The sequence below is a fragment of the Hylobates moloch genome, unplaced genomic scaffold (genome assembly GCF_009828535.3).
Source record: "Hylobates moloch isolate HMO894 unplaced genomic scaffold, HMol_V3 SCAFFOLD_4, whole genome shotgun sequence".
NCBI lineage: Eukaryota > Metazoa > Chordata > Mammalia > Primates > Hylobatidae > Hylobates > Hylobates moloch.
Genome location: NW_026652279.1, coordinates 67616596 through 67634054, shown reverse-complemented (window position 1 = coordinate 67634054; position 17459 = coordinate 67616596). Strand labels below are relative to the sequence as shown.

General features: G+C 37.5%; 1 non-coding gene across 1 annotated transcript; it reads left to right on the top strand.

Annotated features, from left to right (window-relative positions):
• The first annotated feature begins 10078 nt into the window (after positions 1-10078).
• LOC116467758 (small nucleolar RNA U3) lies at positions 10079-10290 on the top strand. Its single transcript, XR_004247946.1, has one exon. It is a non-coding gene; the product is annotated as a small nucleolar RNA U3 (small nucleolar RNA).
• The last annotated feature ends 7169 nt before the right edge of the window (positions 10291-17459 follow it).

Below are 17459 nucleotides of genomic sequence, written 5' to 3'. Positions count from 1 at the left end.
TAATTCAAAAGGTAAATTGACTACAAGAATGGATATAGCTGAAGAATAAGCCAATCCACTGAAACTTTATTGGGATTTTTCCATAAGATATCAATATGAGATAAGGAAATGAAAAAACATTACTGGAAAACAAAGAGACCTGAAGGATAAGACAATAAATGCAAACATCCTCTCTCATGGAGTCCAAATAGGACAGAAAAAAATGAAAAGTAAATAAATGAATAAATTTACAAGGAAGAAATAGCTCAAGTAAAATCTATTTTAAAATCCTGAATTTGAGAAAGATGTAAAGCCTCTGTTTAAAAGGATTTATAAAATGCCAAATTACACAGCTTTTTTTTTTAAATGAAAAGGAAAAAGAAAACTAGACATGTTGTGGTGCAATTTAAAGACATTTAAATTCGTCAGAGCTCTATCAAATATGCAAAACCACTATGAGTATTTCAAAATAAAGAATTTATTATAGAATTAGACATTAAACAATTACAAAAGGAGCCTGGAAATTAAATCCCAAAAAAGGAATTAAGGCATCAGAGAAGAGTCACTAACAATCTCTATATGAATGAATGACTCAGAGGTGGAAGAAAAATCTGGACTTTAGATAAGTCCAGTTTCTGGAGAGTGACTGCTACAAAGTGGACTGGCCTGTAAGACCTTGAAGGGTTGTTGACTCCTTGTGCTGACCTGTGAATTCACAGCAAAGTATCTATGGTGGGCCTGAGGTCACGCATTGTCATCTGGGTAGCATTTGGAAAGAACAGTTGGTTATAAAACAAAACTCAAGATGGGATTATTATTTGTAAATCCAAGTCTATTTCCAATAATAATTATACAAAAAGGTGTATATCTCCCATTTAAAATGAAGAAATGATTAAGAAATGTGTGCAGATAGTGCAATGACACTTGAATCATTCAGATTTCTCCAATGACAACCTAATGGATGATAAGAATTTGAATTATGAATGCGTTTGAAAATGTAGAAATATTTTCTGATTAATAATAATTTTTTCTTTCTTTTTTCTTTAAATACTGTATCTTAGATTGAGACCTCTGGAAACAGATACTGAGACAGAGTTGCATGCAGAAGATTTATTGTGGAGCACTTCTGGGGGATACAACTATAAGGAACTTGATGAAAGCAAAACGGACACACAGAGAGGCTGACTCGTGATATGGCTGCATCCAGGACATCAGCTGATCATATATGGAGATAGAATAAACCTTCAGAGTTGTCTCAAATTGAGGCTAGATGGCTGAAGCTTTGAATTTCTGCTTCAGCCAGTTACTAGCTGAGAATCACCTCTGGTGGGAGATACAACATCGGGTCAGGCTGTTCTTGGCAGCCCAGTGAAATTCCCATAAAAGGTACTTCTGTGAGCCATCAGCAGTTGACAATCCTAGCAGCTGGGGGATGGGGATACTTCTTGGAAAAGTGTCCCCTACAGCCCATCCTTTGTGCCATTTATGTTCACTTGTTTTTCTTAATAATTTACCCCCATTTGAGATAGCTTCTTCAAGATCTGTTGCTGCAGTTGATCTTGAAGCCATAACTGATACTCAGTCATCCCCTTTCTCTATCATTCATTCTAGATTCTCCTTTCTACAGCTAGCACCAAACCTGGTCTGGGTCAATTTTTTGGTGAGATGACCTAAACCCTTGTCTTGGAAGAGTCTGAACCCCTGGTTACCATGCCCATCTCAGGTGACGCTACTTTGAATTATAAATGTTACAAGAATTGTAACACTTGTAGTTTGTGGAATGTGGACATCTCCTTGCATCCTGTGGTAGTACAATGCTTAAAACTTTCACAGGTGGTGGGCTTGAATCGCTTGCTGATAGAAGGGGCCCCACTGGCTGACACAGTATTTAAAATACTAGAAAGGAAACAGGGAAATTGTAAAAGTAAGGGCTGAGAATTGGGTGGCTGCTGCTGAACTGACTTGATTCATTGAAGAGACATAGTTGACAGGCTTTCTATGATTAATCAGCAATTAAAAGAAAAATGAGAAAGCTTTTAAGATAAAATGATGGCATTGTCCCCACTCCAAGTTCAACAACCGATTCCAGGCATGAAAGCATACTCAAGCCCACCGTTTGAGATGACATCATTTCGGCCGGGCGCAGTGGCTCACGCTTGTAATCCCAGCACGTTGGGAGGCTGAGGGAGGCAGATCATCTGAGGTCAGGAGTTTGAGACCAACCTGGCCAACATGGTGAAACCCCATCTCTAGTAAAAAAAAAAAAAAAAAAAAATTAGCCGGGTGTGGTGGCAGGCACCTTCAATCCCAGCTACTCGGGAGGCTGAGGCAGGAGAATTGCTTGAACCCGGGAGGCGGAAGTTACACTGAGCCGAGATTGTGCCACTGCACTCCAGCTTGAGTGAAAAGAGCAAGACTCCATCTCAAAAAGAAAAGAAAAGAAAAGAAAGAAGAGATGGCATCGTTTCTCTGGAACTTAGTTCCTTTATAATTTAATATGTTTGCAACTCTCCAGTAAACTTAGAGGAAAACATTTTTTTCATTTTTTGTTGTAATAGCAGTATAGTGGTTTTAAAATTATGTCCATGAATTCTTTCAAACTCTCTCCTTCAAGAGGTAAAATTTAATTTTCACCTACTTGAGTATGGGCTGGATTAGGGACATACTTCTGATGAATGAAATAGGGCAAAAGTGGTAGCACGTCCCTACTGAGATTCAGTTATACAAAGACAGCATTTTCCATCTTGAGGAGGACGCTTGCTGGCTGTCTCCCCTGCTCAGATCACTTGCTTTGTGAGACTCAGCTTTTATGTTGTAAGAACACTGAAGCAGCCCATGGAGAGGTCCACATGGTGAGGATTCCAATAAATAACCATGTAATCGAGCCTTCTTGGAAGTGGATCCTCTACCACTGGAGCCATAAGTGACTGCAGACCCAGGGAATAGCCGGTTTTGCAAACTCGTGTGGTACTCACAGCCAGAACTGCTGAGCTAAACAACCCCTGGATTTCTGACCCTCAGAAAATGTGTGAGATAATAAGTGCTTTAAGCTGCTAATGTCAGAAGTAATTTGTTTTAAAGCAAGAGGTAACTAATACAACAGGACTGAAAATCTTTCAAGGCTTCTACATTCTAAGTGCAACTCATTCAGTAGGGAACTTTACCCACTCATTTGAATGGTTCCCAAATTCATATCACTAGATGAGTTATCTCAAATAAGCTTTCACAATTTGTGTTACTTTCCATTTGCCCAATCCACCCAGTACCACTTTCTACTTCTTTATAATCCTATTTTTGCCCAGGCTAGGAGAAGGAGCATAAATTTCATTACTGAGATTCTCTGCCATATAATTGGGTTCAGTCAATGGAAGACACCAGCAGAAAATCAGAGGGTAGAAAGAGGATGAGATTGGAGTATTCATCTCCTCTCTTGCCTGATTGTCTGAGATTCTGGCAGGGGCTGCATCTCACGATGGCCATGTCTTCTCTCTGGCTTCCCCTCTTGAGTGACACCAGTTCTCATCCAGTTCGTGAAGCACTGTTCATTCCCTTGCCCATTAAGGCCCAAGGATAAAAACAGCCTTGTACTGTTACTCATCTCTGGCTCCTTTGTCGTGTATTGCTGATTCCTTGAACCCTGCCAACATCTCTGGAAATAGCTCATTTATTAAATCATTTTCAGTGACATCTTCTTGTGTGCATCATCTACTTCCTGTTGTGACTCTGATAAGTAGAGTCCTTTGAAATTCTTCACCTGAAAATCCCAAAGGTCATCAGGTCAATTTATCTAAAACTGGACTCAGTCTCAACCCCTAAACCTATTTAATTTCTACTGTCTATTTGAATTACTTATATAACCATATTGGACTGTCAGTATTTGATGATGCCTATCCTATAAGATAACGTGAAAATATTATATGGTTCAAACTTAAAGCCTGAAAGTTAACTGTTTTAGTCTGAGTTGCCCCCTGAAGCAGTAAAAAAGAAAGTTTATTTGGGAGGTGATCCCAGGAAATACCAATAGAGAAATGGGAGAGTGAAATAAGGTAAAGAAAGCAGGGAGTAGAATGTGACTTATTAAGCAAATTACCACTGTGGGCAACAACAGTTTTATCCCACAAGAGTTTTAGGCCCCTGAGGAAGTCTGAGAGATGGTATAGAACAAGACTCAGAGCTATTCCAACTAATGGGCAAGGAAACTAGGTATTTATCTACCTGATCTCCCTCCATCGTTTTTGAGGGGTCCAGTGTCCAGACACATTATCTCTGGAACTTCTGATTTGCCCTTTGTACCAGCAAAGTGTTCTCCACCAGCCAGGAAAAAACAAACAAACAAACAAAGAGCTGTCACACAAGTTTGCAGGGATTCCAACAAGTAGCCTTGGACCCTGAGGAGGTGCGTGCTAAAGAGATACAGATAGGCACCAACTGCTATACTGCCTCTGACTCCTCCCTCTCACTCATTCTCCACATCTAGTCAATCACCAAGGTCTGGAAAATTTTTTCCAAAAACATTCTTGAATCTATTCCTTCTTATCTGTTTATATTTTTTATATTGTGTGTTCACAAATTAACACACATTTAGTAACAATTTTTTAAATGTCACACATTTGTTATCTCACAATTTCAGTGGGTCGGGAGCCCGGGCACAGCTTCACTGGGTTCTCTTCTCAGGGTCTCACAAGGCTGCAATCAAGGGTTGGCCAAGCTGTGTTCCTTTCCTGAGCTCAGGGTCCACTTCCAAGTTTACATGGTTGTTGGCAAAATTTAGTTTCTTGCAGTTTTGTGCCTAAGGTTCCTGTTTTCTTGCTGTCTGTCAGCCAGAAGACTTTCCCATCTGCTACAGGACATTTGCAGGTTTTTTTTTTTTTTGCCTCAAGGGCTTCTCTCAGGACCTCTTACAATATGTCAGATTATTAGTTCAAAGCCAGTAAGTGGGAGTTTCTCACCCCAGTCTACTAATACGAGCCTTATGTAAATACATAATCAAAGGAATGATAGTTCATTACCTTTACCATGTTGTATTTATTTATTCTGTTTAGATTGTCTGTCCATGCTCAAGGGGAGAAAAAATTACATGGGTGTGACTCATTGTGGGTCCCCTTAGGGTGTGTCTGCCGTACTCACTAATAGTGTCTTATTTTAGGTAGCCTCATCTTTCAACTAAAATGCTAAAACAGCTGTCTAACTGGATTTCCTTCTTCAAATATCGTAATTTTCAAATCCATTGACCAAAAGCTGCCAGAGAAGTCTAACATAAATGGAAATCTAATTTTGCAACTATAATCCCGAAGTATTTTGAAGATTCCCCTTCAGTGTAATGAGCCTCAAAGTCTTCATCAGATAAACCAGGCCCTTCATAATCTAGACCCTGCCTGCATCTCAAACTTTATCTCTCCTCATGTAGACTTTACTTACGAACAACAAAATGCAGGCAGTTTCTTGCACACACCATGCTGTTTTTCATTTTCTTGTCTTCACTTATCAGCTGCCACCTCTACCTGGAATGCCTTTCTACCCTATTTGCTACTTAACTTGTGTGGCTCAGCAAAAGCACCAAGAAATTGACTAAGGCCCCCAAACTAATTTAATAACCTTCATTTGTGGTATTATTATATCCTATATATATCTTTATTATTGTATTTAACACTTTCTAGAAATTTTAATATTTCTATCCAATCTATTAGAAAATGAGTTGCCTGAAGGTACGAAGACTGTTTATCTTTGCATACCGTTGCACCTGGCATATATAGGTCCTCAATGTGTTGTTGTTAAATTAATAAATGGATAAGTAATTAATTGTCATGATAGATTAAGTCACAAACTGACTATCTGAGGCAACTGTAATGGCAAAATATGGTTGAATGATAATTAAGGTCACTAGGCATGGAAAAATATGATAAACATTAATTGCAATTTTCATTTAGATTTGTGTTGACTGAGCTTCAGTTGATTGTTTCAGAATCCTTTATCAGTGTTTATGAGGCATCTCCCGTGGGAAAAGGGATCTTCAGTGAAATAAGCAAATCCAATATATGCCATCTAATAAAGAAAAGATGAGGAAGGGATTAAGATCCAAGTCTGAAATGCCAGATGGATATCTGTATCTGATTTACTGATTCTCTTAGACCAGAACTAATTTTTGTCATCATGGCATTTTGCTAGGACTGGAGACACATGAGGCCTGTAGATGTCCTATGACAAAGGCACTAAGGCTTCCCAAGTTCATGAACCACATCTCTTCAACCTTGACACCAGTCTTAATAGAACAAGGCCATAATATATTTTTTGGTCTCTAATCCCTTGTTATTAATTGTTCAAATGCTTTAGCATAAAAAACAGGAGGGAGGCCATTCCTTTATCCCCTGCTGGTTATATCCCCCCTAAAGTTATAATCCCTGTGACAATACCCAATTGCAGAGGGCATTGCTTTGATGAAGCTCTTTAACCACAATCCTTTTACATACTGTTTGTAATCTGCACAGCCATACAATTATTCAGCCTCCCTTTCTTTGAGGGCATATTTTCACACTTCAGGAGATCTTCAAACTTATAATTCAGCTTCGCTGGTGTAAAGATTAAAAAAAAAAAGAGCCTTCTCAACGGCTGTTTAAAATCATGCCACTGTTGACCCTAATCTCCTTCTAAAGCCCTAAAATATAAATTAGGCCTGTATTCATTGTGTCCCAAAGAGATTTCTTTTCTGGGACTAGCTCTCACTGCCGTGGGGCCTCCCCAGCAGTTCACAATGGCCATCTGGTTTTTGTGCCTTCCCAGATGGGCGCAGTCAGCACAGATTCCAGGGTCTAGGAAAAAGGAGAGGAAAGAGACATTTGGTAACAGACTACATTTTACATTTACAATACAGGAAGAAATCTGCATCTCTTTTTCTCTCAGCTCCACCATCACCAGCGTAAGTTATTTGTGCTCCTACTGAGCTGACACTTTGGTTAACAAACTTCACTGTTTATGATTTCCCGATGAAAAAATATTTGAGAGGTAAAAAATTATTAAGTGTGACTGATTCCTCATGTTTAAAAAATTCTATCTAAAAAAAGTACATGGGTGCTTTAATTATTGGGAAATAGTAAGTTTGAATGACTTGTTGTGTCCTGAAATAGAAAAGTGAAAGAATGAAGAAGATTTATTGTGCATTCTATTAAGTAGTATTAGAAAACACTTATACAGGGTTTAAAATATGCCAGGCAATATCTTGAGTGATTTTCATCAGGATGAAAAACAGGTAAAGTGGCACTTCTAAGATAATGGCTATTTAAAAATCTCAGCAACTCTACATTTTATTGAAATTTTGAGAAAATTGTAACTTGATATGCTATTGTAAATAATAATACTGAGAGTGTGCTCTGTACACTTTCCCCAGTTTTCCCTAATGGGAACATTTTGAAACTATACTATAATAGCACAACCATGTTATTGATGTTGATACAATCTGCTAATCTTAGATTTCTCCAAATACATTTTACTTATTTGTGTGTGTGGTGTTTAATCTGTGCATTATGTTACATGTGTAGATTCATATATCTGCCACCATAATCAAGAAACTGAACAGTTTCATTGCTAGATAATCAAGAAACTGAACAGTTTCATTACCAGGTAATCAAGAAACTGAACAGTTTCATCACTACAGGATCCCTCCTGTTGTTCTGTTAGAACCACACACACTTACAACCCACTATCCCTCATTTCTGGCAACCACTAATGGGTCCTCCATTTGTAAATTTTGTCATGTCGAGAATGTTATATAAATTGAATTATTAAGTATATAATCTTTTAGGATTGGCTTTTCTCACTCAGCATAATTCTCTGAATATTCATCCAAGCTGTTGCATATATCAATAATTTGTTGTTTTTATTGCTGGTTATCTCATTCAATTTCTTCTAAGTTGTCTAAATTAGTGTAAAGTTATCCATAGCATTTCCTTGTTAATCTTTTAATAGCTGCAAGATTTGTAATTATATCCTATATTTTATTCCCAATATTTATTATTTATGCCTTCTTGCTTTGTATTTCTGTGAGTCTTGCTAGAGATTTTAATGTTATTGTTTTAAAGATTCTGCTTTCTGTTTCATTGGTTTTCCCCACTGTTAACAATTTCAAATTTCTTTGGTGTTTGCTCTCATCTTTAAGATTTCCTTTCCTCTGCTTTCTTTGTGTTAATTTTGCTCTTCTTTTTCTAGTTTCTAGAGGTAGAAATTTAGGTAATTGATTTGAGAGGTTTTCTCTTTTCTGATGTAGGAATTTAGGGCTATAAGTTTTCCTCTTAGCACTGCCTTGGCTGCATATTATGTATTCTGATAAATTGTGTTTTTGTTTTTATTAATTTTTATGTCTATATTTTTAAATTTTTATTTTATCCAGGAAGTATTTAGAAACGTGTAGTTTAATTTTTATGTGTTTAGAGATTTTAGAGGTTTCTTTCTGTTATAGATTTTTGGTCACAGAACACAAACTCTACATTACTTCAATTCTTTTAAATTTGTTGAGGTTTGTTGTATGACCCAGGTTATTTTGACAAATGTTCCATGGGTGCTTGAAATAAATACGTATATATTCTGCAGTTTTCAGGTGGACATTTTTATATATGTCAATTACATCTTATTTTCTGAAAAGTGTTCAGATTTGCTTTACCTTTACTAAATTTTCTGTCTAATATTCCTACCAGTAGCTGAGAGGGAGACCTTGAAGTCCTGAACTATAATTGTACAAGTTTTATTTTTATTAGTATTATTATAGTATAGTGACAGAGTAATTTTTTTTTTTTTAGTTGGAGTTTCGCTGTTGTTGCCCTGGATGGAGTACAATGGCTCCCCACAACTTCCTCCTCCCGGGTTCAAGCAATTCTCCTACCTCAGCCTCCCGAGTAGCTGGGATTACCGGTATGCGCTACCACGCCTGGCTAATTTTGTATTTTTAGTAGAGACAGGGATTCTCCATGTCAGTCAGGCTGGTCTCGAACTCCCAACCTCAGGCGATCCACCTGCCTCAGCCTCCCAGAGTGCTAGGATTACCAGTGTGAGCCAGTGCACCCAGCCCAGAGTGATATCTTATCTCTAAAAATAAAAAATAAAAAAATTTCCATATTTTTGTCAATATTCTCTTTGTTCTCCTTTTCTAATTTTCTCCCCACTCCAAAAAACTGAATCAACAAATATACTCTGTGATCTTAAAAACTGTTGCAATCAAATCTTTTCCATTAATTTTTTAATAAAATATAATTTTCATTCTTGTGTAGGTATAAAAAGTAATGAAAACTTAAAATTCTGACCTGTATAAGATTGCTGAGATTATTCAACTACACATACCTATGGAAATTTATTATTTTAGAAAACTTAACATGCCAAATTAAAATATTGCAAAAAATGCTTACTAATTATGCCTCTAAATGTGTTATTTAAATAGCAGCTAATAGTCCTAAAATGTTGGAGGACGTACTTCATTCATTACTAAATGTAACAAACAACATAAAAATCTACTATCTTTAAGAAATAATCAGAATTAATCCAGAAATGTAAGAAAAGTATTAATTGTTATCCTTTAAATGAATGAGAAAAGACTTCTGAAATTCTTCAGTTTAATGCTTTGGGACACTAGCACATTGAGTGACTTTATGCAGGATTGCACCCTAAGCAAAACAGGACATATGCCTTTCTGAGGCAGTCATACTCAAACATCAATTTCAAGTTTAAAATATAATTTATTGTATTAGTCTATTCTTGTGCTGCTATAAGGACATACCTGAGACTGGGTAATTTATATAGGAAAGAGGCTTAATTAACTCACAGTTCAGCATGGCTAGGCAGGCCTCAGGAAACTTATAGTCATGGCAGAAGGGGAAGTCAACACATCCTTCTTCACATGGTGGCAGGGAGAAGAGGAAGGAGAGCTGAGCAAAGGGGGAAGTTCCTTATAAAATCATCGGATCTTGTGAGAATTTACTATCATGAGAACAAGATGGAGGAAACCAGCCCCATGATTCAATTATCTCCACTCAGTCCCTCTCATGACATGTAGGAATTATGGGAACTACAATTCAAGATGAGATTTGGGTGGGGACACAGCCAAACCATATCATTTATCAAGAGTATTCTTTCAGGGATCACTTTTATGCTTTCTACTAGAAGTTTCTCTGAATGTGTAGAGCACCATCAACTATGGGAAAGGGGCACAGCATTGTCTCCTAAGCATGAAGCCAGCTCTCTGTGTTGTGTTGCTGCAACTGACACTTGATATTGATGCTCATCCTTTCCCTCCCTCAGAAGAATAGGAGGGGAGGATGAAGTCTGAGAGGTAATTATTTAAATTAACTAATTAATTTAATCTAATGCAGTTTATCAGGCAACAAACAATATGTAGAGATTAAAATGCACGTTTGTTTCTATCATCTATAGAAGATACATCTTCCACAGTTTTTTACAGAAGGCTGTCATTTCTCTAAGGATTCACAATCAATATTCCTTGATTTATACAGTGTATACATCCAGTAATCAGATACATTACTTGACATGTTTTTAAATGTTAACTTTCTTTGACATTTTAATATTTTAATCAGGAATTTCATTTCCCTAGATGAGATAGCTTTCATTATGAAATTGTGCTTTTTCAGCTTATTTGAAGGTGGCATTGTGTCTGAACTTTAGGAACAATGACTAAAGATAAAGATGTTAAAAAATACATCAAGATACAACAGAATATCATATAAAAATTTTTATAAAGTTAAATGACATTAAATGAGAGTAGTACTTTTAAAATATATCTACTAATTCTTTGACATGCCTTCCTTTAAGAGATGGAGCTTCATCCCCCTCCCCTTGAACGTTGGGTGGATGTAGTGGCTTGCTTCTATCAAACAGACTATGTAGAAGTGATGGTGTGTGACCTTCAATATGAGGTCATGCAGGGCCTTGTATCTGTCTCTTCACTCTCTCTGGGATCACTTGCTCTGGTGAAAGCTGGTAATAGATACCATGTCATCAGAACACTCAAGCAACTCCATGTAGAGGTCCATGTGAACAGGAATGGATGCTTCTTTTCAAAAATCATCAAGGAATCGATGCCCTCTGCTAGAGTCATGTAATTGAACCATCCAGTAAGTGGATCCTGTAACTACAGCTCCAGTGAAGTTTTTAAGATGACAGTAACTCCAGCCAACACCATGGCTTGACCCTGAGCCAGAACTATCCAGCTAAGCTGCCTTCAAATTTTTGACGCATAGAAATATGAGAGAATAATGTTTTATGTTTTAAACTCCCAAGTATGTGGATAATTTGTTCTGCATCAATAAATAACTATTACAAATACCTTCCCTTACAGACCTTGACAAAAGATCACATCCTTTGATGTCCAGAAGTAAACATGAACTGACATGTGATAAATTCTGGAAACATTATCGGAAACAGAACTCCTTTCTTTTGACAAACCCAATGCCCCCCACCCACTGCCCATTTCAGCTCACCAATATCTTTACATCAATCCAGTCCCCTATGATTTCTTTCGCATCCAGATTGTCAGATTAGAATAATAAATCTAGTTCACTTTTGCTTAGATAGACTTAAATCAGTCAAGTTCTCTTATTTCATTTTTTCGTTTTTCAATGAGATTCTACAATAGGGATATCTATTTCCAGAAATCAGATAACTAACTTTTAACTTACAAATAAGGTATTTTTTTATTTCCATACTTCTGAATATTCTTGTTCTGACCTTGACACAGAATTTCTATGTACCTGTGGTCTTTTTACAGAAACTGTCTTGATATCATATTTAAATACATAAAGAATGATCTGTATCTTAACATTCTATGAATATATCAGCATATTCACTTTTTAATATAAATATTTCAGTAAAAGTTAGTTAATGTCAAATTACCTGGAGCAAGCAAACCTGCTGAGTAACTATTAAGGCAAAAACTGAGAGGCAAAAAATGGCTTCCTAAAGTGCAGAATCTTGGGAGTGACATAATTCTGTCAATGATCAAATTGTCTTCTCAGAAATCCCACTGTTCTGTGCAAGGAACTCCCAAACAGAATATCCTAAGAGTAACATTAACAACCCCAGTCAAATCCGCTTTCTATATTTTTTCCACCTCACTCCTCATAGGTTTTTTTGTTTATTCCAGAGTGGCAAAAGTTTTCTAATGTACCAGGGCAGATAATTCTTACAGGAAAAAATAAACTTCATGTTTCTTTCTAAAATAGATACATATTTCTTCCACTGCTTATTTCACTAATGTTATTTGGCTTCGTCAACTACTGCATATTGCACGATATTTTGTTCTGGGATAAGTTGTTTCAACTTCAAACTTGGAGGGTTTTTAAAAGAAAAACTGAAAACTATTTTTTACTAAAAGGGCATGGGAAGGTAAAAGTTGTTTCAAATATCCAACTTATTGGTAAAATACTTTTAAAGTCACAAATGATGGCTATACTTAATTAGTTTTCCAAATTTTATAATCCTCCAAATTGTGGGTCAAACACAATTTAACAAAAATAAAATGTTTGTGCAAATCCCCTTCCTTAACATGTCTTCAAGCATCATACAGCAACACTGGAATGTGTCATGATAGAATTAATAATTCAGAGCGTGTCATTAGGAAAACTACCCTGAAAGTTGATTTGAATATTATCTCAGTACTAAATTGGAATAAGGTACAACCAGAAACTCAAGTTTAAAGTCATAGTGACATTTAAAAATTGCTAAAATGAAGTACTGTGGCAATTTCAAATTAAGATTAACAATATTGCCATCACCGGAATCACCCTTGACACCTAAGGCTGAACTGTTTCCTTGTGTTACCAAGTCATGACAATACCAGCTCCTGTCTTATACTGAGAAGGAACATTTCAATAGGACTGACAACTGATCCTCAGGAATCCGAAAGGAAATATCAAATAGGTGTTACTTATCCACATGTGAGTTTCCAGGAAGACCTGGGGAATTTTTAAGGCTCAATATTGCTGGAAATTCACTTAATGCACACTGTCCTTCTCCCCAGTGTCTACACGGGAATGATTTAGGGATACAGGTTGCCATGTCTTGATTTAGAGCTAAGATCTTAATCACAATAAAACCCCTGCCTTGGCAGACCTTTCCTGTTATCTCCACGAAGACCTCAGCAATAACAGGCACTCAATTCCTCTCAATTCTCACAGAACCGCCTTATGGTTTTTCTAAGCAGCCATCCTCTTTTTGGAATTTGCATTTAGACCAATTGGAGATAAGATCTGGTGCTTTAGGGAGCAGGTGTTAAGAGACCCAACAAAAAGTAGAGCTGGCTGAGAGCTGTAGAACAGTGTAGGTTGGAGCAATCAATTTTACTGCAGTACAGTTTCTCTTGCTATTAACAGCTGCTGGGAGGATAGCAGGGAAGCTACCCTGCTGAGCAGACTGGAGTCAGAGGATGGAAAATCCACCTCATTTCCAGGCTGAGGGGTCCCACATTAAAAGACCATAAAGTTAAAGTCATTTAAATAGTAGCTCCAGGGGCACATTAACTTTGCCTTCTTATAAAATGTCTGTTAATATAGATCTCAAAGACTAGTTGCTTGTCATTTTATCATTCAACACAACATAGCAGGTTTTTACATTTGTTTTCGTGCCTCAGACATTTGTGTTTACTGATACAGAAACACAGACACACACACACAAAGTTTGATTAAATGAACAAAAAAGAGCATGCCATCACAATTTACATATGTGGAAGCCACTATCTACATATAGCTAACACTGGCAATTTGAAATCTTTGCAAAACATTTAAAGTACTGAAATGAACATTTCATCATTACTATTGGGAAAAAAAAAAACACAATTTATCGCTATGCATATTGCTGCAAACTTGGTGAAGCTTTAAATTTTCTGGATTGTGGATTTTGGAACATTTCTGCCCTGGAGGAATGCCTTAGAGGAGCAAATATGAAATATAAATTGGTCTTTGAGAATTCCACTGAGTTAGATGACTGGATGCATATTGACTTGTGAGTACAGTCTTCATAGAAAGACCTGAACTGATTCAGGCTTGACTGTTCCTGCTGCTGTCAGTTGGACATTTCCTTGAGCGATCCCTTGAGAGATGCAGCTTATGGGTGCCATACTGTAACTGTAAACTACTTGGGAAAAAAGGAGAGAGTGGGATTAAAAATATGTCTGGCAGCTCAAGGGTCTGGAGTGAATGCCAAGTAGCAGCTGAGACAACTGTGTTATAGCTTTACATTGCCAAAGGGAAGGAATTTTTTTTAAGATAGCCAGGTTCTTGTCTACTTTCTTTAAGAATAGGTAATACAATGCTTCTCAACAACGTAATTATTTTTGAGTTTTAAAAATAATATATAACAATGTTTCATATCCAAGGCAAATTAAAAGACTGAATTTACAATCAATGTGCCTGGCTAAATGGAATTATATAAATCTGGCTATGTAACATACAAACTATTAATGTTGCATCCATATGCTACTAGGCTGGATAAAATACCTAGATTATTGTTTTCAATTATTATAGTACCTTGTATAGTGTAGACATGGGTGTAGGCAAATTTTTACAGGATATTTCTGTGTGCCCACAATGTAAAAATACCAGCATCATTTTATTTTAAGCAATCATATTTATTAAACTGTCAAAGCCATTGATATTAAATATTTAAATAGAAAACTAGAAGCTCATCAAAATAGCCAGCTGCCTTAAATATAGGATTATGTGATAATTATAAGAAACGGGATACCGTAAAATAACTTTCATTCACTTCTTACAATTAAGAAAAGTTGAAGTCAGGTATAATCTTAAAAAAATCAACTACTGGGGCCAGGCACGGTAGCTCATGCCTGTTATCACAGAACTTTGGGAGGCCCAGGCAGGCAGATCACTAGGTCAGAAGATACAGACCATCCTGGCGAACATGGTGAAACCTCATCTCTAATAAAAACAGAAAAAAATAGCTGGGCATGGTGGCACATACCTGTAATCCCAGCTACTCGGGAGGCTGAGGCAGGAGAGTCGCTTGAACCCAGGAGGAGGAGGTTGCAGTGAGCCGAGTTTGCACCACTGCACTCCATCCTGGGCGATGGGGTGAGAATCTGATTTAAAAAAAAAAAAATCAACTGCTGATAGATTTATAAATGTATGTGATACCTGGAATGAAATTTTTCCAAATTCTTTTTTTAAATTTTCAGTTGCTTTGTTGTTTTATTGTGACACAACTGTTTTGTCTGTCGGATTTGAACAATTTGCCTGGGTGGAATCTTAGTAATTTCTTTGTGAAGAAAATCGAAAAAGTTATTTTAATACATACTCCACTTTCCAGCTTTGAAACAGCAATGCGAATTTCCAACAGAAGTTATTCAGTTTTAAAAACACGTATCAGCTTTTGGCTAAAGTGAGAGCACCCTGTTTAGGGACGCTTCTCATGGAAAACAATCTGATATGACGTATTTGTTGCAAAAGAGGCATTATAAGAACTTGCTACCAACGGGGCCTGGGGATTGCACCATGAAGGATAAGTCAGCATTCATTCATCTACTCTGGCCATCTGCCCTTGTCTTTACATCTCTTTATATATCTGCCTGTCTCTGAGTCCTGTAACTCATCAGCAAGGCAGCAGCTGTTGGACTTTCCTGCTGAAGATACTGAAGCCTCAAGCCTGAAGCTTCACAGAAAAGGAAATACTAATTTGTAAACATCATCACCCTTCAATCACTTTGTGCCTGAGTCATGGGGAAAACCCAAAGTGATTTGTAAACACACTAGCATACAGAAGTGTTCCCTATTTCACACCTTTTGTTCCATCTATAGAGACAGCAAGGTCCAGATGCTTATGTAATTCTCACCTTAACCCCACACATTTTGAAAATTACACACGGTGAAGATGGAAAGGGAAAGTACTTGGGTAGATATGATGCTTACCATATGTGCCAGATTTCAGGTAATTCTCATCAAGCATTAAAATATTCCAAAAATTTCAACATTTGAAACTAAAAATGCCTCTTCCATATTGACTCTCATGCCTGGAAAGCCATGTGCTTTCCATTTCATGTCTTCTTTCATTTGGAAAATACAGTCCAAGGATTTGGGTAGAAAACTCATGACTCTAAGGCATACCATGAAGTCTCCTTTTATTGAAATAATGTGATCATTTAGATTCACATGGCACAAGCATATTGTTTTGCACATGATAGGTGCTTATTCAATGCTGATTTTGTTTAATTTAGCTCAATGATAAATATTGTATGGTTAATGCAACTGTTCATTGTCATTCTACATCCATCAAGAATATAGGCTCACTGAAGTTTAAACTAAAAGTTCACGTTTTTTACAAAATACTTGTGAAATAACAAGCAAATATTTTCTTATAAATAATGAAGATCATCTTAAATGACTACAGATACAATGACACATACATACATAATAAGAGAACACACATGTGACATAACTTCAAGGTATTCAAAACTCATCTAATCTCATGTATGTCCTCAGAAGCTTTATCTTGCACCAGAAATATCTGCCATTTTTCTCATTTCTCTTATTAAATATATTGCATTTTCAGATGATTCTTGTATAAATGAAAATACATTAAACAGAATGTGTAACAGTTTATCATTTTAGCCCTCATGATTTCATTTGGAAGATTAGACTTTTTTTTTGCTTTCTTCCATAGATTAGGAATATGAGACTCATATAACAGGATGAGTAATTTTTGATGAAAGTGTGTGTACTTTGGTAAAGTTCTAAACACAGTACATATTCTGAAATGGCATACATAAATGAGGGAGTAGAGAGAACTCCCTTGGGCAGCCAGACGGCAAGCTCATGAGGACATTGGGTTTCAATTAGAAGTTATTCAAAAAAGTGAACAATCGGAGGGTGGAGCCAAGATGGCCGAATAGGAACAGCTCCGGTCTCCAGCTCCCAGCCCCAGCGACACAGAAGACTGGTGATTTCTGCATTTCTGCTTGAGGTACCGGTTTCATCTCACTAGGGAGTGCCTAACAGTGGCTGCAGGACAGACGGTGAGGCACACTGTGCGCGAGCCGAAGCAGGGCGAGGCATTGCCTCACTCGGGAAGTGCAAGGGGTCAGGGAGTTCCCTTTCCTAGTCAAAGAAAGGGGAAACAGACGGCACCTGGAATATCGGGTCAGTCCCATCCTAATACTGCGCTTCTCCAACGGGCCTGGAAAACGGCACACTAGGAGATTGTGTCCCGCACCTGGCTCGGAGGGTCCTATGCCCACGGAGTCTCGCTGATTGCTAGCACAGCAGTCTGAGATCGAGCTGCAGGGCGGCAGCGAGGCTGGGGGAGGGGCGCCCGCCATTGCCCAGGCTTGCTTAGGTAAACAAAGCAGCCAGGAAGCTCGAACTGGGTGGAGCCCACCATAGCTCAAGGAGGCCTGCCTGCCTCTGTAGGCTCCACCTCTGGGGGCAGGGCACAGACAAACAAAAACTCAGCAAAGAACCTCCACAGACTTAAATGCCCCT